The sequence below is a fragment of the Podarcis gaigeae genome (assembly GCF_964106915.1).
Source record: "Podarcis gaigeae genome assembly, chromosome: 11".
Taxonomy (NCBI): domain Eukaryota; kingdom Metazoa; phylum Chordata; class Lepidosauria; order Squamata; family Lacertidae; genus Podarcis; species Podarcis gaigeae.
In genome coordinates this window covers 30,980,141-31,005,994 of record NC_139687.1, presented here as the reverse complement: position 1 = coordinate 31,005,994, position 25,854 = coordinate 30,980,141, and the positions used below count along the sequence as shown (strand labels likewise).

At 41.4% G+C, this 25,854-nt stretch overlaps 2 long non-coding RNA genes across 4 annotated transcripts in view; one reads left to right on the top strand and one right to left on the bottom strand.

The window, feature by feature from the left end:
* LOC310827367 overlaps nt 1-25,854 on the top strand; it is a 180,077-nt gene that overhangs the window by 64,915 nt on the left and 89,308 nt on the right. For 2 of the 3 annotated variants that reach the window (XR_014556294.1, XR_014556295.1), the window contains exon 4: nt 208-1,074. This is a non-coding gene — a long non-coding RNA (uncharacterized lncRNA). Of the gene's footprint in view, nt 1-207; nt 1,075-10,828; nt 10,999-21,662; nt 21,914-25,854 lie in introns of those variants that run through there. The other variant, XR_014556293.1, reaches the window with a different exon arrangement.
* The window catches only part of LOC310827402, a 29,757-nt gene continuing 28,312 nt past the window's right edge, over nt 24,410-25,854 (bottom strand). Inside the window, exon 3 of the long non-coding RNA XR_014556349.1 lies at nt 24,410-24,493. This is a non-coding gene — a long non-coding RNA (uncharacterized lncRNA). The remainder of the gene's footprint in view (nt 24,494-25,854) is intronic.

Genomic DNA, 25,854 nt, shown 5'->3' with positions numbered 1-25,854 from the left:
CGCCTTCATCTACACAATAGAAATAGCGTCTGGCCCAAGATCCTCCAGTAAGTTTCATGGCTGAGTGAGGATTTGACTGGCAGGCAGAGCCCAGCCACCTCACATAGACATCGCTAGCTATTTCCTATGACCCAGGCTACTACTCCTAAATTCTTTGGCACTAGCTGCCTGCTCTGTCATTCTGTTCTCTTTCTACCACCCACACAGAAGCGGAGACCTGGGTGGATGATTTAGGAGATACAGCTGCTCAGACTGGTGCCATGAGGAGAAGCTACTGCTTTGCTGCACTTGTGTGTCAAGAGGAGACTGACGATTTAGTGTCTGAGGAGGGGAGCCTTCCAGACCCAGATGCCGACTACCTAAACACATCTCGTGATGAGGAGCTGAAGATATTTATATGTACAGATGTATCTAAATAAATTGAGGGGCGACTCTGTGTTTCAGCGACCACACTAGGACCTGTATTCTGATTTCGGGTTTGCCTCAGTAAACCTCTCTAGCGATCCTTGGCATGTTTACTTCTCAGTTTATTGTTCATTCTTTGTCCCATTTGGTGTGCTTTTCGTGATCATCTCAGATTTGCACACAAACTGATGTGAGTTTGTTTGTTCATTTTAAGTCATTGCAGAGCGAGTTTGAAGTGGGAAGTAAATGGGTTCTGTTTTATTTTATTTTTTTTAAGAAAAAGAAATAAAAAGCTTGAGATGTCGGTATGGTACTGTGGAATAATATAGGGATTTCACAGCTGCTGGGGAGTGGACAACTGTAGACACTCACTATCAGCTGGTACAGGACACTTTTGAGCCTCACTTAGGCATGCTCCTGAATGGTCCTGGGTTAAACCAGGGATGAGGGCATATGGAAATCCAACCACCAACAAGGGTGGTCTGGAAAGGCTAAAGCTCAGGAGCAGAGCACATGTGAAGCTATTGTGTCTCAAAAACCACCCAGATAGAAGTCTTGACAATGACTATCAGAAGCCAGGCCTTGTCTCTACAGCCATCACAATGCCACTGAGAGCTCCTCTAGTTTCCCCTCCCTCTGTGTTAATCTTCTATCTCTCTAGAGCATTGCCACCAACCTACAGGGCAGCGTAGAGGTGGCTCAGACACACACACACACACACACACACACACACACACACGCATATATGCGCTTGTATAATGGCTCTGGGCCTGTCTGTCTGAGAAAGCTGACATTCCCTGGAAGCCTTGGAAGGCTAGGACCAAAAAGGGTAAAAATACCTCATAGGATTTAGCATCACACATGAAAAGCAGAAGTCTCCATACCATCTACTTGGCCTTCTCCAAGATTTTCCCAGAATATCTTGCCCCAGAACAAACTGCTGCTCTACTCTAGGTCTTCATGCCTGAGCCTCCTCACAGCACTCAGACCATGACAGCTTAATAAATGGGCTGGGCCAGGGACAGCCAGCACAGTCCCTTCAGATGTTACTGGGCTGCAGTTTCCCTCATTAGCAGTTCAGTGCTTTCAGTGGGACGCACATTCTATGACTGACAGATTGCATTGGCACTCAGATGTCCATTCTGATGCACATTGGGAAGCGCCTCAGATTTATGCCCATGATTCTTAATTTACCAAGTGATAGCTCACATGAGAGCCTGTTTGTGAGAACTGATGCCATCACGGCAGCACTTTTCTGAACAACAGCCATAGCAGGTGTTATGGAGGCAACTCATAAGTGTTTGGAGGAGACACCAGTTCACACAAACTACGGGCCACATGCTGCATGTGTGTCCTGACTGCAGGATTAAAATGAAGCAGAATACCAAAGGGCTCATACACAATTTCAAGGCACTTTTAAGGCACAGATCAGCACTTTCCCAGTCCATGACCAAGTGCCTCCTCTGCTTTTTCTAGGAAAACCAACTCTGAATCAGAACAAATGACAATTTAAGTTTTCCACAGAATTGTTTTCAGCAGTTAAAGAGTTGGTTTTCATGGGGAAATCACTGGGTCAAAACAAACAAACAAACAAACAAACAAACAAACAAATAAACAAGTCCTCAGACACTGAACTTTAAAGTGCAGCCCTGTGTCTAGAAATGTGGTACAAAAAGAAGTCTGGATGAGCCTTAAGTTGCAATACAGTATGCAGGGTTCTCTTACAAACTGCATTCAACAGTGTTGACAGTGGGCCGCCTACTGTCCCCATTTAGCTCCTCAGTGAGGTGTGAATATTTTCAAGATGACACATAGTTTCTATTGGTGTTACATCTATGCTTCATCATACTCTGAGAAATGAGCCTTAGGACATTTCTGGATATGTTCCTGATCTCCATAAGCGGCAAAAGTTACAAACACAGGAGTGTATAAGGGTTGGATCACATCCTGTTGTGTGTTGACATACAGTACTGATACATACTCTTATGAGTTTCTGAGGGGGCAGTTAGACTCCCCTAAAACTCTGGATTCAGTAGAGAGCTGGAATTCAAGCAAAGCCCTAAATTCCTGGATCTAGCAAAGGTTGGAAATAACACAGGCCAGCTTCCTCATGAGGTATTCACTTGATAATGGCAAAGTTGTTGACCTAATGAAAGGTAGGCAGGCAGTTAGACCTGTCAGTTTGCATTTCTTAATACAGAAAGTATTGATCTGATGTGTAGAGATCTTTCCTATTCTGATTAATTCAAGAGTGTTCTGTAGGTTCTTGTTTGGGTTATTCCTTCTGAGAAGCTGAGAACAGCTGGTTTAAACTGGTTCTGTTATCTTTCTGTCAAGGTCATGCGAACTATAATAAGAGGCCAGAAGGAGCCTGGGTTTTCACTTACTTTCTCTTTCTGTCTCTTTGTTCTGGTGTGGTGTTCTGTGTGCTTCGTGTTAAAATTTAGTCTTATTATAAGTATTGTAAGTTTTATTGTAAGTGCTGCAACTGCATTTCTTATACCGTGTCAATCCTGAATGTATTGGATTTGTGACTATTATGCTCATTTGCCTTCAGTAGCAGTAAAGCTTTGCTGGATGAAGGATGAAGTATAATGCCTCTGGTCTAATTTTTTTGGGGAACACTGCATTGTGTTTAAGTCCCCCTCCCCCCGAGGGGCATGACAAGACCGTGAGGAGATTCCATGCTAGACAGCCAAATGGGTGAAGCCCCTCCCTAGGCCCTGGTTTTAGGCATTAAGACAAAAAGCCCATGTTCATTTTTTAAAGGACTGCAGTTAATAGCTATGAGTTAGCAAAACTGGGATGGGTTGTAAAATGAGGCAGAGAGCATGGCTGATTTCTGTTTAGCATCCAAAGCTGCTGGCCCTAAAGAGAAGCAAGAGGTGCTCTTGGAATGTAATTCTGGGAACCCCTCCATTGTTGGCTCAGGTTGTATATGTGTGTAAATAAACCATGTATCATAAAGACACCACATTCTCACCCCATTTCCAGGGAATAAAGTGGGTTTTATTATTTATTTATCTGAGACATTTGTATACCACTTAATTGCTCACATTTGTAAGAGGTGAACATAAAAACAATCCACAGTAAATGGGACACTCAAACAATAGAAAAGTTTCACAAAATTCAACACTACTTTAAAATGTCTGCTGCAGCAAGAAAATCTTAGTCATGCATCTGAAGTTCAGCAAGACTGTCAACAGTGTTCTAATATTGATAATGGGAATTCTGAAAGAAGCCCTGTCTCTTTATAACAATCCAGGTAAGGTGGTAGATTTCAAGGAAGGATATCAATGATTCCCCCCCCTTCTCACGTTCCATCACAGCACTAGTTAGATAGCATCATATTGTTTTCAAGTGTTGCTGTTCTATGTCTATAATTTGACACCATAAGAAAGTGTAACATGCTGTCATGTAATTTCATGCAATTTATTGAGAAGTAGGAGACCTGTTTTCTGATAGCATGAGCTATTGTGGAACAGCCTTCCACTGGTTAATGAGGTTACCAAATGCCACCAATCTCCCCTTTTGATTCTTTGACCAATTTACTTGTCATCTTGATGAAACTGTAATACTAAGGAAGGAAGAAAAAGTTACTGAAACCACAGACAAACTTTTTAATATAAAGAAGGATCAGAATATCATGTCTCTGGGCACTGAACTTTGAGTCTTCTGATTAATAGGGCCTGTCCGCACATACTGCAAAATGAATCGCCAGCTAGCTAATGAAAGCAAATAGAAAATAGTTAGTTCATGGTTCTCATTGTGGGGAAGATGTACAGCATTCCAATTCAGATGTTGCACAATAAGGGTGGGTAGAAGAATCCTGGGAACTGTAGGTTGTTATGGGTGCTTCTGGGGGAAGCCAGGACTCTTAAATTGATATGAGTGCTTTAGGTGTATGGTGTGCATGTGATTTTCATACATTCAACTTTCTGGCTCTGATATAACCCGTGTTCGTCAAACTGAAATCCTTTTAAAGTCAACAGAACTTAAGTTGGTTTTATGGCTTATTCCGTACCTTTCCACTGAATGGAGAAGCTTCCTATACATAATGCCTGGATTTGATATTCCAATATCTTTTCTTTCCTTCTGATTGTTGATGTTAGTCTGATGACTATATGACTCCTGTTTGTGCAAAGTTTCAAGAAAACAGCCTGCCACTCAACTTCATTGTTGGCAAGATGCTGGAAAGGCTTTATCACATCTCAAAAGACTCAGACACTAATCTTCTCCTGTTTTTGTTGCTTATCTGAAGCCTAAAAGAAACATTCAAAGTGTTTTGCTTGTTTTTAAAAAGCTACACCAAATCTTCTCCATCACAAATAAGAACCATCCCTGCAACTACTAAGTTGTCCCTCAGGCTGCATTGAAAGCATCTGTCCTCATAGTCTTCTGAGGATAATAGGTTTGCATCGGTCTGTGGAATATTCCTGATGCTATTAATCTGCAGTCAGTTTTCAATAAGAGCATTGAAGAAACTGCTCTCCAACATATAACATAATTAATTAAAAGAACATCTTCACGCAAATGCTGTGACATCAGCTGAATAAAAAAATGAACAAGATGTTTAAAAATTGACGTAGCCTTTGTATTGGTTTTGTGGACATCTTTCTCACTACATACATCAGTTAGCAATATCTCTTTCAGCAACAGAAACTTCATTATCACATCTAATTCTGGTTGTGCAGCAGATTAAGCTTCTGAACAGTTTGTGGCTCTGACTTTTTTCCCATTTGTGAAAGCACAAAGTAAAGAATTGATAATAATTCAAAAGAAGTAGAAAACAAGTAAGTATTCATAGCAGAAAGCTAAATTTATCCCCTTGGTGGACAGTCAACAGCAAGCACCAATGCTTTTGGCAACAGAGAATATGTTGCTGAAGAAGACATCATTTTCATAGAATCATAGAATCATAGAGTTGGAAGAGACCACAAGGGCCATCGAGTCCAACCCCTAGTCAAGCAGGAAACACCATCAGAGCACTCCTGACATATGGTTGTCAAGCCTCTGCTTAAAGACCTCCAAAGAAGGAGACCCCACCACACTCCTTGGCAGCAAATTCCACTGTCGAACAGCTCTTACTGTCAGGAAGTTCTTCCTCATGTTTAGGTGGAATCTTCTTTCTTGTAGTTTGGATCCATTGCTCCGTGTCCGCTTCTCTGGAGCAGCAGAAAACAACCTTTCTCCCTCCTCTATGTGACATCCTTTTATATATTTGAACATGGCTATCATATCACCCCTTAACCTCCTCTTCTCCTCTTCTCTTCTCATTCTGCATTGTCGATACAGGGGTGATATTTGTACCAGTGGCAGACCTGTCTCAGACCAGTGGTGGAACTGTTGCCTCATTCAGCATACAGATTTAAAACTGAGCAAAGACAAGTTTTTCCAATGGAAAAACATGACCAAGAGTTGTGGGACCTGTAGTTTGTTAAAGGTGGGGAGAGTTGTTAGGAGAACCCAATTCTCCTCAGGAAACTACAATTTTCAGAGTTCCCTGGAAAGGGGGATTGACTGTTAAACCACTCTGAGAATAGATATGAATACTCAGAGGTGATAGTGGCAAGACATTATCTGTCTTTCTGAACCTTCCCAATGATGGGATCCATGACATGAAAAGGATCTCTAATCAGCCCCTTGTCACTTTGAATAATGACTTGGTTCCATGTGATGTGTGGAAGAAGACCACACAGAAGTTAATCACAGCAATTAATGTCTTGACAACTTTGCTACCCGGAAGACTAAGAGTAAATCTGTATTATGTAAAAACCAGAGACCCTCTGAGAACTTTCTAAAGAGGAAAAGGTTTCACAAGCACCCAGTGACAGATATTACCCACGAGTTGTTTGCATATAATGTGAATTCTTTTTTACATTAGTTCGTTATAGCTGGGGTTTTAGTGTAAGCATTTCCCCCTTACATTTTTTTCCAGGTTTTTAAAAATATATTTAGAATTATATAGATTCCCACAGACTTGGGCAGGAAGTCACAGAATTTTCAAAAGATGACAAGGCCTTAACCAAGGTTATATTTTCAAATTTATATTTTCAATTGCATATATGAAATTAGACATTATATATCAGTTGCATATATGAAATCAGATCTTAAATATCAAAGGCATATTCAGACATCCTTGAGCAACCTCGTCTAAATAATGAGTAGCTTTGAACTTGAATATTCACTTACATTCATATTTTGATCCCTTTCAGGCTTACATCTCTGACATCATACAAACCAGTACCATCGATTTGTGATGGTAAGTTACTATGCATTCTAGTGAATGGAATAGACTATTAGGTGGTGGCTACTGAAATAGAAGTACAATGATGAATGAACAAGTGTCTATTTGCAGGATTGGGTTTCAGTGAACTGCATGTCTCCATCAATGCATATTCACTAAGAATGAGGAGAAACCCAGTTTCTGCTCAGTATATTGCATTGTAGAGAACAGAATTTGTCAGCCTTTATGTATGCACAAAATGCTGGTATGTGCAGGTACGAAGTCACTGTCTAGCCCTGCCCCTCTGGTCACTACATCTATGACAGCTGCAATCTCCTACCCAGGCAGCATATGATGATGAGTAACACACTGTTTATAACAGCTACAAGTTGAGAAAAGATTTCTCACCATCACCATTTATTTGTCTGCCATCTTTTCATCAGAAACTATGCTCAAAGTGGCTCACAGCATGGAGGAGGGGTATCACATGATCCACTAAGTTACAAAATCTAACAAAATCTAAATGATCAATAAGTTAATGAAAGCATTTGAGCAACATGTTTTTCTGGGCTCACAGCAAGGTCAAACCCTCCAAGTGTCCCTATTTTCCAGGGACGTCCCTGATTTAGAGGAGGCATCCCGGTTTCTGATTTGATCCCAGAATGTTCCATTTTTCCTTAGGGTGTCCCTATTTTCATTGGAGAAGTGTTGGAGGGTATGGAGTTATCCAACCCCCAAGGCATCTGAAGGTAATCCTGTATAGGGAAGTTTTTTATTGTTTAATGTTTTATTATGTTTTTACATATGTTGGAAGCTGCCCAGAGAGGCTGAGGAAACCCAGCCAGATGGGTGGGGTGTAAATAAAATTATTATTATTATTATTATTATTATTATTATTATTATGGAATGAGATGTCCCTATTTTCATCGAAGAAATGTTGGAGGGCATGCAGAGTGGCCTCTTGTACCTTCAGCAGCAACTTTTGTAGCTGGAATCAGCAAGTGCTCCTCCCACCCAGGCCAAGTGGAAATAGGCCAGAAAAGGAGGGACAAGTCTTGAGGGACTCAGATATATTAAAAAGCTCAGTTGGTTAGAACACTATGCAGATAACAACAAGGTTGCAGGTTCGATCCCCATATGGGACAGTTGCGTCTTCCTGCACTGCAGGGTGTTGGACTAGATGATCCTTAGGGTCCCTTTCAACTCTACAATTCTGTGAAATCTGTGAAATCACAAGGCATTCTTTGAATCCTCCTTTCCTCCTCCTTTCCTCTTACTTTGCTGATGTTCACCATATAGATGAATGATCTTCATGCACATGTATTAGGAATGTAAATGCCCTTCATGCAACGTGTATGGAATTATTTTGCTAAAATGTGAGGATCTCTTCCCAAGGGTTGGAGGGACATTTGCAGTGTTCCACCTACGATTGCTGCCATTGTTGGGCACCTTCCACTTTCATTTACTGTAAATGGTCCCTGCTTCCCCGAATCCCTCCTCTTCCTCCTCCCCTCCTACGCTGAGTCACATTTGGTAGCCAACAGCAGCAGGCTGTATTTATTTGGTTTGCAAATGGTTGATCTTTCCTTGTCTCGGATGGGTTGCTTCATGTCCGGAATTTGCTTTTTCAAGATAATCTTGGCGGCTACAGAAGCCCTATTGTGTAACTCTTTGTGGTCCTCTGGAAAGCACTTTTTTTTTTAGGATGAGGGTTGGGTTTTTTGTTGGTGGTGTTTTACCTACGCTCATTTTAATTTTAAAACCAGAGCTTGTTTGCTAAGGGGTGTTAGGTGTTATATAAATCACCAAATGGTGTCAAGAAAGGTCTACAGGTATTGCTTACTTGTGCAAAGAAACTTATTACATTATTCAGTACTTTTACACATACACCAGCTATTTATAAATATCCTATGCTTCACAGGAAATTGTTTGGTTTTGGGAACAGTCTGGCAGTTCTGAAATGGAGAGCTAGCAAGAATGCAAACACAACATATCCCTCTCTCTGCATATATTTAGCTATTTGCATCATGACTGTATGAGTATCATTGCGATTGATATCAGTGTCTTAATTCTGTCAGTGTCTTAAATCCTAGCATATTATCTGTCTTAAGAATCTCATGTGGTTGCCGCCATCATAATGATCACCACCACCCCACAGTTTAAGAGGCCATTGATTGTTTAATTAGCCAAAGGCCTGGGAGAAGAGGAATGGTTTTGCCTGGCACTTTAAAATATGTAATGAAGGTGCCTGGCAAACCTCCCTGGGGAGAGCATTCCACAAGCAAGGTGCTACCACAGAAAAGGCCCATTCTCATGTTGCCACCCTCTGAATCTCTCACAGAGGAGGCTCAGAAAGAAGAGCCTCACATGATGATCACAGGGTCAGTTCATATGGGGAAAAGTGGTTCCTGAGGTATTGCAGTCCTGAGTCATTTAAAGCTTTATAGGTCAAAACCAGCACTTTGAATTGGGCCCAGAAAGTAATTGGTAGCCAGTGCAGTCCCACCATGATTGGTGCAATATGTTCAAACCATCTTGTCCTGGTGAGCAACCTGGCTGCTGAATTTTGCATCAGCTGAAGTTTCTGAACCGTCTTCAGAAATAGCCCTACATATAACCCATTGTATAGTTTAACTTGAAGGTTACCAGAGCATAGATGACAGGAATTAGGCTATTCCTGTCCAGATGGGGATATAGCTAGATCACCGGCTGAAGCTGATGGAAGGCACTCTGTGCCACTGAGGCCACCTGAGGCTCAAGTGACAGCAACAGATCCAGGAGGACCTGCAAGCTATGTACCTGCTCCTTCAGAGGTTGTGTAACCCCTCAAGAGTAGTCAAACTTCCATCCATCTGGTCTAGGGAGCCACCCATTAACTGGGCCTCAATTTTATCTGGACTGACCTTCCGTTTACTGACTGTCATCTAGCCCATTATTGAGGCAAGACGGTATATCCACTGCCACACCTGCAAATGTAAAGGAGAAGTAGAGTTGTGTGTCATCAGCATATTGTGGTAATTACATTAATACAGGAACAGTCTCTGTAGTATACCACATATCCCACAGCCCAGGACCCAGGGCCAGTCTTTTTGGACTAGGGGGCATGATTCTCATGTCATGAGACAAGCGCTTAGATGGGGTTCCAGTTACAGATAGGTAGCCGTGTATTCAGATATTCTTCAGATATCTGAAGAAGTGTGCATGCACACGAAAGCTCATACCAAGAACTGACTTAGTTGGTCTTTAAGGTGCTACTGGAAGGAATTTTTTTTTGTTTTGCGCTTAGATGGGATATTCAAAAAGTGTTTCTGCAGCCATGACATCTCGTGACATCTAGCTTAGATTACTGCAATGTGTTCTACATCAGACTGTTCTTGAACATGGTTCAGAAGCTTCAACTGGTTCAGAATATGGCAGCAGTTAAACCCAGCTGCTTTGTTATTTTTAAGTGGAAGTTATGTTCATCATATGCAACAGAGGAATGTGTATTTGATGTGGTTTGTGATATGTTTCCACTGTGGCCTTCAACACTGCACAAGTTGCACCACTGCTGCTCTTGAACATTAGTAGGAATGACTTACTTCGAGCAAATTAAAGGATTGATTAGCACAAACCTATATCATGCCAGGCCCTTGGCTAAATCAGGCATTGAAAGCTGCTGGTGATCTTGGAAGGAATAATGACAGGAAGCATTAACCAACAGAAAACATTTTCCCAGACTGAGTATGCATTATATTTATGCCCAGAATGTGAGCTAAAGTAGGGGCAGAAAGTTCTGTGTATTGTATGTGCATGTCTATATGTATGAATATGTCTACATGTGTGAATATAGACACACACACACACACACACACACACACAGTGCAGTGTATAATGGCCACATTTTGCATGCATATATACATGTGTATGTATGCCTGAATATACACAAACACAAATACATTTACATATTCTAAAATCAATCAATCAAGATAGAACATTAAAAATTACCATGCCTGATGCATGTATGGAACAACACACTGTGAGAATGAATAGAAGGTGGAGAAGACTTTCCCCACCCATGTATCTTGGCCACTAGTGACTGCTCTCAGCCCATCCACTATTAATGGATTCCAACTCTGGTAATTTCAATATGTATTATTATTATTATTATTATTATTATTATTATTATTATTATTTATTTATTTATTGTTGTTGCAGACTAGGGATGGGGACCTCCAGATGTCATGGGACTCCAACTCTCATCAGCATGGACAATGGTCTAGGATTGTAGGAGGTGTGGTCCAAATTGAGGGTCACAGGTTCACCAACCCTGATGTAGACAATAGAAGTAGAACTGCTGATCCATGCTAGCATGGTGAGTTGAAGATGTGGGGTGGGATGGATGAGATCTACTGTGACTCTCCTATAGATAGTGTGATCTTACAAATCAATCATCTTTTAGACACATTGCTGCAATATGTATTTCTGTTTCTGTTCACTGGAAGGCCAGAAATCATTCGGGGTCCCTGGCTGCCTTGATCTTTTAAAAGTTTGCTCTCTCCTGTTGAGGTTTCTAAAGCATTTATTCACTTCCATTTTTTTTGTGCCGGATCAATTTACACAGGCCAGGCAAAGGGTAAAAGCTTTCCCCTTTCTTCTTGTACTTTATTTGCTCCTTATACTACCACACACTGCTCAAGAGAATGTAGCTGCCTCACAAACTTTAGATAGCAGCATGATAGGATCACAGTAGATGGGGGGGGGAATCAAACTGTAAGTTCAAAACTGGAAGGGCAGGAAAGCACCTACAAAACTGGGAGGTTTAGCTGCAGAACAAGATGGGTGGCCACTCTAAGCCCCAAGAGCTTATCAATAGCTTAGCTACAGGCCAAGCCACAGGCCAGAGGAAGATCTGAAGTTGCAAGCTCTGTTAAGATGTTCACCAAAGAAACTACACCTTTTTTGGCAAGGGAATTGACACAGCTCCAAATGCCTTTTGGTAAAGGATTCAAAGCCTAGAGGGGAAAATAAGGGCTTTTGCTACAGTAAGGCACTTTTATTCAGTCCTTTTAACTGCACAGCTTCCTCTAGGTACACTTTGTACTCCCAACAGCTTCATGTAATGCATCAACGTATCCTGAATGTGTAACGGCGTAGAACAAAAATGGGCTCTGTTTTGGGGGCTACCTCTGGCTCATGGGTCTGGAAATGAGCTCACCTGCATGGCTTCTCACCTTGGTAGCTTCCAGACTGTATTTTCAGGAGGGATTCAATCACATACTGGCAAATTGAGGTCACATGATGAAAATGGATTTGGAGTTCTGGCACATACAACAAACCTCTCCCAACACCCCAATATCAGTCTTTATCTTTTTTCTTTTTGAAACAGTTTTTATTTGATTTTACAGATATATATTTATAACAAAACCAAATACATTCCATATAAAGAGATTTCTCCGAATTTCAAGACTTCCCTCCATGGGTCCTGCAAATTATATCATAATCTATACTTTATATCTATTCATATTATCCATAGTATTTGTTATATTACAAGTGAGGTTGAAATCCTGCTAATGTTGTCATCTGCTTACAGCAGTCTCCTAAGTAAATTGTAAATTTTCCCCATTCTTTCTTGAAGCTTTGGTCTTCTTGGTCCCTGAGCTTTCTGGTCAGTTTTGCCATTTCGCCGTAGTCTAACAGCTTGGTTTGCCATTCCTCTCTGGTAGGGATTCTTTCTTCTTTCCATCTCTCAACATCGGTCTTTTTCAATAAGGTAAATGATAGAATGGCTCAATTTAGTTAGAAGAACAGAGATCATTTGTACTTGTAAGTGTATCTGTATCTGCAAAAGCCTACAAGCTGTATCAACGTCTGGAACTGTTTTACTGAGCCTTATCTTCTGCAACTGTAAACTATCTGAACCTTAGAAAAAGAAAAGAAGAAAAAGGAAATGCCCTGGAAATTGTGAGATTTGACCCAACTCTCAGTTCTTAAGTATTGGGGTTGCTCCAGCGCCAAGAGGATGTTAGTAGAAGGGATTATTCCTGAACAGGATGTATCCCAAATTGTGTAGAGGGCATGGGACAAGACACACCAGTCCCATCTCCAGTATCCCAGCATGCATCATTCCCACCTTCGCCACCCCAAATCCTCCCAACTACAAGTAAGCATGTTCAGACCCTTCAGACCTTCCTGCTCAATGTAGGAAGGTCTCCAGGAGTCATGGGATGTTCAGGGTGCACTTGTGTGCACAGCCTGTAGCTATCTTCATGCATTTGATGTGTGTTTTTGAAGAGTGCTACATTCTAATGTCAACTCACTCCCCAACTTGGCTCTATGCCCCTAGTAAAATAAGTTTCCTGTTCCTACCTCCATCAGCTCGACAAGCTCATTCTCCCTGTCATAACTGAATAAAAAGGTCTATGCTGTATTTATTGTTACAGTGGTCAGTTTTCAGTAAAAACCACTAAAACAAATGGTTATGCACATTTCAACGTACTCCAAAAGGAAAAATGAGAGCACGCTGGCCTGAGCATCATTCCAAGACAGCAAAAAGTTTCCTTAACTTGTGACCAAAGAGAAATGAATATGAACATTTAATTTATTAACTTTGCTCCTTAGCACCTGGGCAGAAATAAAATACCTCTTAAAAACATTCCCATTAGAAATTTAACTGGAAAAGCCATTTCTGCAAGAATTAGTTATGTTTCTAGAGGGGTTGTCTCCCCTTCCACTTCTTGCCATCATATTCTGCTGAAGAGGAATATTCGAGGAGAGGAAAGAAATCTAGTGAAGGAAATAAATGGATGACATCAAAATTAAAGAGGGAAGAAAATCTGTGGGCTACAGCACTGGAAAGTTTCCATGGGATTGGAGTCTCACTAGTATATTGATGAGCAGCTGGAAATGGTGCTCTTCTTCCTTGAACCAGCCACCTACCACTACTGTTTGCTGTCTATATTGGCCATTCCCCATCCACACCATCCAGAGATAGTAGATGCTCTGTGACTGTGTAAGCAGTGAGAGATACGTTCTTGTCTTAGGAGTGAAAATGTGATCATGTTTGTGCTTGTGTGCATGTGTGAAAAGTATCATGGATTGGTTGGATGCAGAGGAATGGTGGGAGGAGCTAGCTGGGGAATCACCAAGGGAGGAAAGCTTGGAGTCTGAGAAGTGGTGGTGGGACAACGATGAGCAGTCATTGAGAGAAGACTGAGAAAAGGAGATGTCAGAAGCTGAAGAGGTCACAGGGCTTAGTGAGCTGGGAGAGTCTGTGGCAGAGAGAAAGCCAGAATCAGAGGCAGAAGCTGAAGCAGGAGAGGAGGGAGGCCAAGAAGCAGAGATGAGTTAGGCTGATGAAGAGTCACAGGTTTTTCCTCTTCCTACTGTGACAAGCTCCCCTCCTGCCCTGTCTCTCAGAACGAGAAGTAGAAATAGGTTTTTTAATAATATTTTTTATTGAGTTTTCCCTATTTATCATAATCACATTCTGTTACATAATTCTATAACCTAAGACATTGCTCAAACTGAGCATCAACCTCCTTCCCTCCCTCTTTCTGACTTCCAAACATCTTTACTAAATTCTTAGCATTTCTATAGCCACTTTTTTACCTTCTATCTTCTTTTTATATTTCACCTCATTATATGTAAATCAGTTCCTTATATTTACATTACAAAACATTTCAGCTCAAGCCTACAAACGTTTTCAGATGTTTACAATATTCTTTCATATAAAATATAAATTTGCTCCAGTCCTTTTGAAACAGTTCATCGTGCTGATTCCAGATCTTCCCCGTCAACTTTGCCAACTCTACGTATTCCACCATCTTGATCTGCCATTCTTCCAATGTTGAAAGTTCCTGCTTCTTCCATTTCTGAGCCAGAAGTATCCTTGCAGCCATCCTTGCAGGACTGAAATAGGTGGGGCAGCATCAGACTTCACACAGGCTCTGATTGCTGGAGAGGAGGGGACTGACGGCTATGGGGAAGCAGGGACTTTCAGTCTCAGCAACTTATTTTCATGGATTAAGACCACCAGGAATGAGCTGCTGTGCTCATTAGGTCCGACACTCAGCTCAGTCTGTGGAGATTGTGTTTTTGCTAACCAAGAGTTAACTGGAGTTCCAACTGTACGATTACTAGCCCACATGCTCTTGTGACAGAGTGTCTCTATGAAAGGGAGTGGTTTGCAATGGGAACATGTTTTCTACATGCTTAGTTGCTTGACAATACAATGCCTATTATGACCACTTGTAGTCTGTGCCTAAGTTGGCTCACTTTCTTGAGTGATCTGCTCTTTTGATACCTCTGCTACGCGTTCTCTTAATTTATAGCCTGTGGCTTGGCTCACTTCCTTGAATTATCTGCCTTGCATGTTTTTTGAGCTCTCTGTATGAATTTTCTGCTTGTCCTCCATGATAGAAACTCTCTGTTTTGGTGCTTCCTCCCTGTAAAACTGACAAATAGTTTCTAGATTTCCCCCCCTGAGTACCCAATTCTTGAATAATAGGCTCCATATTTGCAATCTGAGGAGTAGACAAGCCTAGCCGCAGACTACTTAAGTTATGCACTCTTAGGTCTTGCTTTATGCTTGTGAGACAGCTGTAGTCTGGATTGTGTTAGAATGATCTGTGTTTGGTTTTCAACCACGTACGCATGTACTGCTTGGTTTGTGAACCTTAGTCCATCATAATGTTTTCTGTATTGTCTGCTCCTTTAATCCTGGGCTTCACCCCAGTCGCAGGGGCTCTGTCCTTTAATTCTTGAACTCTGTCTCCAGAGGCACATCTTTCTCTGCCTTCTGAACCCCCTGGCCCATGGACTAAAATTATTGTCTTCCATGCGTTGGCAACCCTAGAGGTTAAAGTGATCCACTATGATGGTGAAGACAGATGTCATAACACAAAGGGTTCTGTCACTACATCCCTGAGCCCTGAGGTGAGCCTGGCTTCATCCTACCTTTGCAGCTCAAATGACATACATACATGTTCCAAAGACTTTTCTTTGCAGGAGTGGGATATTTATTGGCAACATCACAAGCACCAATGAGTTGGTGCCATTCACAGCTGGAAGTGATGTAAGTATTTACACACACACACACACACACACACACACACAGACTCAGCCCTTTTCAGCTAGATGCTGAATTTGGATTATCCTCTTCCATGTAGCCACACTACTCTAATAATGGATGTCCACATTAGTAGCACCCATTCATGGGCTCCCATTGTGCAAATGGAGCTGAAATGAACTTTTAGTATCACACATAAACATCCATAGTTCACTTTAAAACTGTTTCCTGTATTGTGATGGGTGAGTCTTCAGTTGCTATCCAACTAAGAGTAAATCCATTGAAATTAATGACTTTAACTTACTAACAATGTATATCACCCTTCAGCTTTAAAAAGCAGTGACATTTTGTCAGGTATATTAGTAACTTTGTATTAATGTAACACTTCTATATGTAATGGTATATTTTTGTAATATTTTGTTTAAGTTGTCTGTTGTTGCTTCAGTTATTTGTACACTGCTTAGAGTTATTTTTAATATATTAAGTGGTATATAATAATAATAATAATAATAATAATAATATTAATAATTTTTAAAAATGTTATGCCTATCTTCCCACTGTGTAAAAAGAAAACAAACAAACAAAGCTGGCAAGGAAGGGAGAAGGAGGAGTAAGAGGGAGATGAAGGTGAATCAGCAAAAGGTCATACACAGCCTAGTCATTGTTGAACCCGATGTCTCTTGCATCTGCTAACTCTGATTCTTGCTCTCTAGAACTGATTTCCAATGATGCTCGAAGCTTCAGGAGGGCAGAGATAATTGTACAATACAATATTGTACAATTTTAAATTCAGTGAAGCAGTGTATTAACTTCCCACAACGAGTCCGGATATTTAAAGAGCTTCAGATTTGAGGGAGATGAGGGTTAAAGCATAACTTTGTTTCTTTTATCAGAAAACACACACACTATTTCTTAAGTTTTAGGGTTACCAAGTAAACCATTAAATGGGCCTGTAAAATGGGGAAGGGTCCCTCTGTCCTGTGTGCTGCCTGGAGGCAATGTGCAAAAATAAATAATGTAGTTAAAACTTGCAAAGAAGATGGCAAGGGTGTGAGCAGAGCATATTTTGGATGAGAAGAAAAGGGCATGTCACATATTAGTGTAATTAGTTTTGAGCTCTGCCCTCTAATAGATCTTTGATTTATGAGCCCTTACAATTTTCCATCCATACTAGCTATGTGTTTAAAGAGCCATAACGGTACTTTGATTCTTACTGACTCGAAGGGAGCAGACAAAACTTTGTTCAAAGAACAAAGTGAAATGCCGTATAAACTTCAACTTCTGCTTCCTGTTTCCCCTAATTTAATCGAAAACACGGGGGATTTGTTGTACAGCAAGGGAACAGACTTTAGGATATGTCATATTTCAGAATTCCTTTCTTGCCTGTAATGTCGTCAGCGCAGTGGCTGTGGTTCAAGCCAACCGCAGCTTGGAAAGTGGAATATATCATCTAAAAATATTAAGCGGAGAAGTGAGCCTTTGAGCATTCATCACATGCCGATCTTTTCCTATGCTGTATTCCAAACACTGGAGGCCCACAGAGAATCAGTGGAAGTCAAACTGGAAAGCCGGGCTTTGGAAGCCGAGGCACCTGCCTTTTTATAACAGCTCATCATCCTGAGTTTTTCCAATCAGATGGATAGCTTCCTTCAGTGCCAGTTGTGGACAGGACATTGTTTATATGAATGTTTCCATTCCTAAGTTATAGGCCCAACTGGCTGTACCAAAAAAAACCCTCCTCCCATTTTGATCCAAGATGTACAAAAGAGGATAGGGCTGGGTTGTACAAGGAGAGAAACAGGTGAGAAAATTGAAGGAGTGGGTTGGAAAAAAGCAAACTTTGGGATCCTGGAGGCCACTTTGCCATATTTAGTGGGGCAGTAATCTGGGGTCACTTGTGTGTGTCTGTGTCACATATCTGTTACCCAAGCTTTTTTTCAGCTGGAACTTGCTGGAACTCAGTTCTGGCACCTCTCAGGTGGGTGCCATTGCCATTATAAGAGAACAAGGGAGGCATTCATGGTGAGTTGTGGCACCTCTTTTTTCTAGAAAAACAGCACTGCCTGTTACAATTTCTTCAGCAGGGTCCCTGCAGAATATCTGTCTTTAGAATCCAAGAGCTGCCCAATCAGCTTGACAGGGAAGAGGGTTTTTTGCTGCTGTAGGCTCCAAAGCTAAGGATTTAGGAACACTGCAAGCACAGGGTGCTTTCAAGAGAAGGGTGTGCAATTTCTGTCACATACAATGGAACGTCATGGAAAACACAACTTAAGTCACCCTACAAGAAGATATTGGAACTCTCCAAATCATTTGTTCATGTATGTGCACAGAGAATAGTACGTCTGACTGAAAGGCAACCCATAGAGATTCACATTGATTGTTGCAATGCACCCCCAATTATTATTATCACATAACTTTAAGATTATTGCATATTCTTAGATGGGACATGGTTGTCTGGGGACATGACATTCATGAAGGGACCCTGCACTTCTGAATTTCCCACTGAACATACCCCTTTTTCCAAGAGAATCTCCTGAGGATTAGGAAAGAGGGTGTTGGAGATCAGGATCCCAGCTTGATGAGACAGGGAGCCACACTGTGATTTCTGCCCAGCGCCAGTTTATTATCCGTGCTCTGGATTTGTGACAGGGTGTCTTGAGCAGGGGAGTGTTCATCTATTGTGTGCATGAAGGAGCTCTAATTTTCCAGGTACTAAGGCACAATCGAATCCAGGTTTTCACAATGGATTTATATGCTGTTCTTAGCACAATGGCTACTTATAATTGCATTCAGAGAACAAAGCCTTGCTTGCAAATGCATCTTTATCTGAATCATGATAATCATGTGCTGATTGATTCAAATGAGCATGGGTTTTTATAAGGCAATTGGAGAAGGCCTTGAATCTTAGGTCACATCCACGCAACCCATTTAAAGCACAATTAACACACATTACTTTAGAATTCTGGGAACTTAGTTTACTCCTCACAGAACTACAGTTCCCAGAAGCATTAACACACTATAGTTCCCAGGATCCTTAATGGAGAAGACATGTGTGCTTGACATGTGTGTTAAATATGCTTTAAATATATTATGCGAAGGTGCCCTTAAAAGGAACAACAGAAGGGCCATAGCTCAGTGTCTTTGCAGGTATAAGGTCCCAGGTTAGATTTCTGGCATCTTCAGATAGGATTGAGAACCCTGCCTCAGCTAACTATTATGGAAAGATGTACAGTGGTACCTTGGTACTCGAATGGCTTGGCTCCTGAACAAATCGGCCCCTGAACGCCGCAAACCCGGAAGTACTGTAAGTGTTTCGGTTTGCAAAGTTTTTTCAGAAGCTGAACATCCAACACGGCTTCCATGGCTTCCGTTTGAGTGCAGGAAACTCCTGCAGCCAATTGGAAGCTGCACCTTGGTTTTAGAACTGTTCTGGGAGTCAAATGGACTCCGGGAACAAATTAAATTCAAGAACCAAGGTACCACTGTATTCTTAATTGCCTGCCTAAGCCTGATGGAATGGAAAAGTTTTCAGGAGGCGTTTAAAAGCTGAAACAAAAGGTGCCTGCTGAATCTCTATTGGCAGAGTACTCTGCCATGATAGTGATGAACCTTGCCAACTTGGGGAACAACCAACAATGCTCCTGCAGATGATCTCTGTGATAGATGTGGAATATAAGGATTCAGGTGGTCCCTATATTGCGGACCTAAGTTGTTCAGGGCTTTGTAAATTACGACAATTACTGCACAAGTCTTCAGAAAACACACATTATCACATACTTTCCCTTTGATACAAGACTTCATAGGATCAATGGGACATAATTATCTTCATGTGATCTTGATGAACTTTCCCGCTATCTGATCCTACTACAGAGCAGAAGTGAAGCTCAGTTCAAGCATGTACAGAAGACCAACCAAAGGAAATACTCCTTTTCACTTTTACATAATAAGGTCATGGTCATTAAATTTGCAGATGGCACCAAACTGGGAGGGGCAGCCAATGCCACAGAAGACAGATTCAGGATTCCAGATGAACTTAACATATTGGAGAACTTCACCCAAACTAACAAGATGAATTTCAGTAGGGACAAATCAACTGTCCTGGTCAGACCACATCTGGAGTACTGTGTCCAGTTCTGGGCACCACAATTTAATAAGGTCATTGACAAGCTGGAATGTATGCAAAGGAGGGAATGTATCAAGGGTTTGGAAACCAAGCTTCTTATGAGGATCAGTTAAAGGAGAGGGGTATGTTTAGCCTGGAAAAGAGGAGACTGAGAGGAGATATGATAACCATCTTCAAACATCTAAAGAGTTTTCACATGGAGGATACAGCAAGCTTGTTTTCTCCTGCTCTGGAGGCTAGGACCTGAATCAATGGATTCAATTACAGGAAAGGAAATTCATATTAAACATCAGGAAAAACTTTTTGATAGTAAGAGCTGTTTGACAGTGGAACAGACTCCCATCAGATGAGGTGGACTCCACTTCCTTGAAGGTTTTTAAGCATCTATCTAGTTGAGATTTCTGCAGGCAGAGGGCCTTCTTGGTAGTAGCACCCTCACTGTGGAAAGCCCTCCCATCAGATGTCAAGGAAATAAACAACTATTTGACTTTTAGAACACATCTGAAGGCAGCCCTGTATAGGGAAGTTTTTTATGTTTGATGTTTTATCATGCTGTTGGGAGCTGCCCAGATTGGCTGGGGAAACCCAGTCAGATGGGCGGGGTATAAATAAATTATTATTGTTATTGTTATTATTGTTATTATTATTATTGTTTCAGGGGGTTGAACTAGATGACCTGGGATCCCTTCCAACTCTACAGCTCTATGAATCTATGATAGGTTAAAGGGGGGGCAGAGAAAGAGACAGAGACAGAGTAAGAGAGAATTATTGCGGACCAATCCATCTGTGGCTAGTAACCACTAGGCAAAGCACACATCAAGACTGCATAAGTGTGCTTAAATTGTGCAGATATGATTCACAACTGAGCCTGCTGCCAAAATCATTTGCATGTGTAACAGCATCTAATGCACTTAGACTCAAATGCCTCGTTATGGGTGAACCTGAAAAGCCGGCACTGTGTCTTTTATGCTAATGTGCCATTATAAGGCACCTTAGTGAAAGCAATGGGCTTTGATACAGCAATGTTTATTTTTGCTGGTATGATTTAGAATAGTTCCCTATGACAGACCTTTGTGTTGCGTTTACAAAATAATCACTACTAGAATAGAAGGTGATGAATAATACGTTGTAGTATAAAGTTGCTTGAGCAGCAGAAGGCTATTAATATGGGATGTAGAGCAAAACACACCGCTTTATATAGCTCTTCATATACAGTATTTTAAAGCACTGCTATATGAACCCTCTTTGCATGATTTGAGAGAAGCGGGATCATATTGAAGGGAAAGCTGCTTGGCAGAGAGTTTTCCTGTCATTGAACGATCATGCTGCTGTTCCAAGCAAAACCAGGTGGGAACATTTTCAAGAAAATGTCAAATACTGCTTCTCTTTGCCTAGAAATGGCACTGCTATTTATAGGGATGTTTTTTTCCATTGGGTTGCAGCATGTTTCAGGAGCTCAGATTCAATACCAGGGCGCATAATACAGTACGTTAAGTTGCATCGAGATAATGTAATGAGTTTGCACCCTGTCAGCATGTGTAAGGTGAGGAATGATGAGCGATGCCAACTGTTACACGTACGCCAGTGTATACATAACGCAAAACATTGCAAAAGAAAAGCTACGGGCGATACCCATGCATATTGCCTTTAACTCCACTTAAGGCTTTTCTAGAATTATGTCACTAATTTGGTGCACACAGGACACCAGGAGATGATTAGTAATGTAATTATAACTGCACAAACTGAAATTACAAAAGAATGGAAAACTGACTTAGGACCAATGATAGGAGACTGGCAAAAAGTGGTACATAATGTGCTCCATTTGATTTTAAAAATTAACACTTCTGCTTAGATTCCAGGAAAGCAGAGAAGGAATTAAGAGAAACAGAAGCTACAGAGAGAGCTGAAAGACTTCTGTGATATACAGTCATACTTTGGATCCCGAACGCCTTGTGAGTTGAACGCTTTGGCTCCTGAATGCTGCAAACCCGGAAGTGAATGTTCCAGTTTGTGAACATTCTTCATGCAACCATTCAGAAGCCGCACCTTGGTTTCCTAATGTTTTGGAAGTCGAACGGACTTCTGGAATGGATTCCATTCTACTTCCAAGGTATGACTGTACTGTAACAATTGATTTATTGCTAGCACTAGTCATCAATGACCACTAATTATTATGGTTCTATATTCTAATCGATCACCCCAAAATTGATGGGCTTAGCCATTCAAATGGTGCACTGTGCACTGTGTTGTGTGATGGATTATGCAAGGCAGGGCTTACTTGGCCTTCCCCCCAATATTTTATTCAAGTTGGCACCCCTACTTAGGTACCTTCCAGCTTTACATATCTATGATTCTAGGAAGGCAATTTGTTCGAAATTAGTTTTGAAATGTATAACCCCATGCAATCCAGGAAATCACCAACAGGCACAGCTCACCATTCTTTGCTGTTGCTTCTCTTCAGACCATGTTATGGTGCATGGGGTTCAATTCTACAAAGACTGTGTTTGGCAAGCCAATAACTTGTAGTTACATATTATAGACCCCATCCCAGAATTATTTCTGCAAGTATCCATGCCCAGGCCCCCAGGATTGTTCATCTTCTCTTGCTTGCAACCCTGGCACAATGTCTATTTAATGACAAGCATTAATATCCCTGCAGTCTTCCTGTTGTAGCAGCCAGCAGGACTCCATCCTAAGCAGCCATGTGCTGGCTCAGCAAGTCTTAGGATTGGCTCATTAGTCCTCTGTTTTCAGCTGACGAATTTAAATATATAATCCATGGAAGCAGTTGAAGAAACTTGATTTTTGGATGGTTGCTGTGCCTTTATATATGGTTAGAAATACAGAAGTTGTAATACTTAAGGGAATTTGTTTCTTAGAGAGAGAGAAGGTCCTTCACTCACAATCATCTGTCTGACTCAGTCAGCAGGAAGTTTGCATTTTAAGCTGACATGGGCATTGCATTGCTGTTCAGCCCTAAAGATTATTATTAGGAGGGTAACATAAGGACTCTAAGCTTCTGTGTAGCTGCCTGCAGAGTGCCTCGCCTTTGGATAAAGAGGATTTTCACTGGCAAGACTGTCAGTATTTCAGCCTTTCGATGCACACATCTTTACGCCTTCTTCCGATGAATTCATGTCTTTTATTTGCAGAGCTCAGCACTAAATGAGAGAGAAAAAGGACTTTCTGATTTAAAATTTTTTTTTTTAATGAGCCTATACATTATTTGGCAAGCTGAGCGCCATGTCGGAGTCACTTTTGATTTAGTCATTTTGGAAGACTCAGATCTCCTCCCTCAACAAATGCTGGGCTCTGGCCTTTTCATGTCACGGCACTCCACTTAAAATGGCACTTCTTCCTATCCATGATTAATTAGATCAATGTTTTCTGAAAAGTGAAATATCCTTTGAAATGACCTCTTAAAATCAGCAGAAGTAAATTTGACTGGGTGCATGGCAACACAAGAAGAGCCAGTTGAAACAGGCAATGGCCCACCTAGTCCAGCACCCTCTTCTCACAGTGAACAACCAGATGCCTGTGAGAAAACTGCAAGCAAGGTAGTAGGCCCATGAAGAAGCCATTTGTTTGTAGGGCATGCTCAAGTACAGATGGGAGCAGAGGGAAACCTGTAGCCCCATCCCTGACGTCAGGGATTTTCATACATTTCTTTACATCCATGTGCAGAGTGTGGTTGTCTGCATAGGAAGGCTAACTGCATAGGAAGGGATTCTGCATGACCAGGGCACCTGGGATTGTGTGAGTGTCCCGACTGTACTGAGCCTCTACACACATGCAGGTGCTCATTCATTGACCTTCCTATGCAGACAACCGCATTCAACCCAAGCTGGGGGGGGGGGAGGAGGCTCAAAGTCAAGATTGGGGACTAAAAGTTTGGTCCCATTCCATTTGAGTTTGCCCTACATGGGAGTAAATCAGGAATAAGACTACTACAAGGCTTCTGATCAACTACACTACATTATGACAAAAAAGGCGAAAACTCATAGGGTGGAATTCAACATTCAGTTCTCTACATTGCCTGATCAGTTTACCAGGTTCAGAGTGTGAGGCATGGAAATATTTGGAGCATTTTCTGTGTTTCTTAATGAAGTGTTATCGGAGCAATCGGCGGATGTGGCCGTCCAGCTATTGCTGTGTACAGCCATGGCTTTTGTGTGCTGCATGGAACTTCATGTGTCAGCTTGTGGCAACTCTCCAGGCCTCCAACCAAGGACATCTTGAGAAATGCAGGTCCCTCCCTGCATTATATAAACACCTTGTCAATGTCAGAGCAGCAGCACAAAATTCCTAGAAGAGAAATGGCTCTGTGACTGTAGACTGAGAGGATGCTTTCTCCATCTTGTTTTCAAATGTGCTATCTTTTATTCACTCTTAGGAAATGTTATCAACAGGGCAGGCTTTTATGTGGGGGGGGGGGAGAGGGAGAGGGAGAGAGAGACTGGCCCTCTCAGCTGCTTGTGGGATTCCGTAGACTGACGATATCACATGTAGGTGCCACAGTTGGTTTTTCCACAGAAGAATGAACCCATTCTTGCTTTTAGCTTCTACAGTCTAAGGTAATAAAGAACAAAGTGCGACTTGAAAGCAAGTGTATGTCAAATCCCCAGGGAAACAGATGCAGTGAATGCAATATTTCCTCCTGACTTGCAAAATCTTCCATTGTTCCTTCGTTCTATGTTTGAAACAAAGGAAACCGTGGGGAGATAATAGAAATACTTCTGAATTAGGACAGCAGCAGGGCGTACCTGTGATTGGTCAGAGATCCTATGCCATAGTCAAAGAGCATTCTGATGCATTTCCTGTATCAGTTTATGAAGAAAATAAATTAAAAGATAGGCACAGATGCTGTTGCTAAGAGGGTACTTTGAATTAATCTGAGATATGTGTTTGGACATGGGGAAGGAGGCAGTTTCCAAGAATTTGTTGTGTCCCAGTGAACTGGGAAACAGGTAGCAGGGCTCAAGGCTTTCAAAGCAAGCTCAAGCTAGATTTATAATAAGTCTGCATCATACATGAAAAGAACCACTTGCTGCTTCTTTAACCCAGAATGCCCCCTGAGCTGCTAGTCCTGTGTGCAACCTAGGATTAACAAGCCTGTAATCTAGGATCCTGGTTACATAAGAGCCATGCTTGATCAGACCAAAGGTCCACTTACTTCAGCATCCTATTCCCAACTATAGCCAAACAAATGTATCTGGGCAAGAAGGCATTTGCCCTCTCCCATTCTTTCTTCCCAGTAGTTGATACTGAGATACCTGGACATTCCAAAACAAAAAAAAAATTCCTTCCAGTAGCACCTTAAAGACCAACTAAGTTAGTTCTTGGTATGAGCTTTCGTGTGCATGCACATGAAAGCTCATACCAAGAACTAACTTAGTTGGTCTTTAAGGTGCTACTGGAAGGAATTTTGTTTTGTTTTGACTATGGCAGACCAACAAGGCTACCTATCTGTAACTGGACATTCCATTTAGTTATCATGAATAGGAGCAATGGGTAGACTGTGCACTCATCTAAACCCTTTCAAAGTCATCTCAGGTAGCAACTGTCATCACATCTTGCAGCAGCACATTCCAAAAAACGAATTGTGTGCTTTGTAGGGATGGGCGAATCTGTAAATTTCTGTTGCTCTCCATTTCTCATTTTCCCAATCTTAAATTTGATACTTCACAGCTCTGGTGGAGCCATCATCTTGATTCTTGACTCATGGGAGTTATAAGAAATGTTTTGAATAAACCTCATGAAAATATAGTACCAGCATTTTAGTGGCCATCTTTCCACTATACACATTTGGGTATGCAATTTTGCCCAATGGACACATATTTGCAAATCAACCCTTCTTCATTCGTAAATGTAAATTTTTATAAATATATGTTTTCATGTACATTTTTACCCTAGTATATGCATTTTTGTGCACATTACTCAGCACTGCAAAATTTAAAAGAACTGCAAATTCCAAATAATGGCTGTGCTTTGATTCACCTGCTGTTTCAGGTAGGTAGGATCATATATAGGTAGGATCATATTGAAATGCAA